Here is a 2,500-nt window from a genome sequence, read left to right on the forward strand (position 1 = left end):
CATTTGCAGCCGACGCAAGCTATACAAATGCAAATGGAATCTTCCTGTTCTCCTCCAGATCCTAATTGTCCACAGCTGCGCTCTCCTCCTTTCTTGGACACAACAAGTATTTGCTTATATTAGAAAGCCTCGCACGGACTAGCGGGATCTTTCACTCCCTCAAAGGTCTATCACTTAACCATTTCTGGAGCACGCAGGGAAAACAGATCAATGACCCTGGCTGGGCAGTTGGGGAGCTAATCTTACGGATTAGGCCCGAAGGTCAGACTGCCATCATCTATATAAATAAACAGACGATAAGTAACAGTCTGAGAATTCGGGGGAAAGGAAGCAGGACTTTGTCCGCTCGGCTAGCGAGGCTAAACTTGATTCATGGCGGGTAATACACTCAGATGCATATTTTGGTGAAGGGATGTTTTTCTTTTCTAAATCGATGGAGTCCACAGTCCATCTATTTTAAAGGGTGCCAATCCAAATGAATCCAAATGTGATTTTTTCTTCTCCATTTACAAGGCCCAGACAGACAGTCAGACACAGATTAACTCCCTCATCCACTCCCACACACACACATACACACACACACACAGTGTGATAGTCATCTCTCCCTCATATTAATACTCCCACTCAATCGCTCTCTTCCCATATATCTATCTCCTTCTTGCCCCTCCTCCTCCCTCACTCTTATCTCTCACACACACACACACACACACACACACATTAAACATGCAGGCCCACACACATACACGTACACATTTACTGAGAAACACACAGGCAGATACAGACAAATTTGCCAATTTACACAGACACAGTGGCCCACACACGCACTCTCTCTCACACAAATATACTCACACACACACACACACACACACACACACACATGGACCAAGACACTAGAATAGCAAACTCTCTGCATATCTAATAGTCCAGAAATGGTTTCAGCCTGGGAGTGCTGGACTCTGTGAAGGACTAAGCGCTTTCAGACATACGTGTAAGACCGGAGGTTCTGCGGATGTTAAACGGTGGGGCCGTATATCTGAACGACATAACCGGTCTAATGGAAGTCCGAATTTAGCCGGTTGTTCTACTACTCCCCCCCTAGTATTTCCTCCAGACATTATGTAAATGTGCTGTGTCTGAACGAAGCATAGAACATGCGGTTAAAATTCACACCTAGTGAGAGGGCGTGTTGGTGACGTTTCTTTCGTGCGTCCATGTGATTAAATCTGACTTAAATGCCAGTGTTATGATGGAGTGGCATAGTGCTGTCCAGAAAATCTCCGACCTGGAAAGATGCTGACATCACGGAGCTACTGTCCATGAGGGCAGACAGCATTGTGATAGAACACATGAAGGGAACGGCAAGAGACAAGTTGATGTAACCTACAACTGCATCGCAAGGCCAAACTAATTCAAAAGACCGAATCATCATAAGCAGAAGGCGCTGAAAAGGCAGTAGCCTACAGCGACGTCGTTGACGACAATAACAGGAGTATTTAATAAATTGTTTGCCAAAACGGTCGGTTTTCTGTTCATTGATAGCCTTCTCATGACCTCACTGCTGAGCTGATATTTGTTGAGCATAAATATGCCTAGAGAAAATGAAAACGAAGAAAACAAAACTTTGTTCCAAGCTAAATGCAACAGACACATGGGGAGAGGATGCTTTTGGAAAAATAAACCATGCAAAAACGAACCATTTCATTGTTATGTTAGTATTTTGTTTGTTGCTTAAAAACTTTGTATATGATGGCCTTGAAGTCTTGAGTTAGCCTCCTGAATTGGCTGGTACCATAAAGTTTGTGCATGCTCTCTCCAATGCAAACCAGATTTGGGGTTCCATAGCCAAGTAATTCTGCTATACTGTATAACGTTGAAAACAGATAATGTGTTTATTCGAAGCACACATACAAATACTGTAGGTCAATTTCAAGTGCGCACTTATGTGACTACTTCAAGTGTTAGCCTACGAACAATATATTTTTCTTCTTTAGCCTACATAATGCATACACTTTGTAAACAAACAGCAGCTGTGACAGTGGCCGCATATATTCTGCGTCATATCTCGCCTCTTGTGAACTCTACAAGCCCCCACCCCTCACTTGACAACCACACAGAGATTCTGTAATGTGCGTGTATGTCGTTCACACATAGGTCCATATAAGGTCAGTATAAGGTCCGCAGGTTAGCATCATATCTGAATCATCCGAAGGGTAGGACCTCCGTTTGACAAACCTCCGCATATACTCCGGAGGTTATATCTGAAAGCGCTTATTGACTGTCCACCATTCTCAGTCAGGGGAGGGCAGAGGAGGCAGAGTAGGGTATCAGGGGCAGGGATCGGGGGGCAGGGGCTAGGACGGGTGGGTGGGGGGGCAAGGGGACAACGGCTAGGACGGGGGGTACAAGGGTGAGGCTGTTAAGAACTCAGCATGAGGCGGAAGGGAGGAAGAGTCACCCTGGACCCATATGCCTGCTTCTCATTTACATTCCCCTGCACAGG

General features: G+C 45.3%; 1 long non-coding RNA gene across 1 annotated transcript in view; it reads right to left on the reverse strand.

The window, feature by feature from the left end:
- Window positions 1-2,500, reverse strand: part of LOC121681744 — a 25,390-nt gene that overhangs the window by 8,338 nt on the left and 14,552 nt on the right. The gene's annotated exons all lie outside the window — the stretch shown is intronic.

This window comes from Alosa sapidissima, chromosome 14 (genome assembly GCF_018492685.1).
Source record: "Alosa sapidissima isolate fAloSap1 chromosome 14, fAloSap1.pri, whole genome shotgun sequence".
NCBI classification, from domain to species: domain Eukaryota; kingdom Metazoa; phylum Chordata; class Actinopteri; order Clupeiformes; family Clupeidae; genus Alosa; species Alosa sapidissima.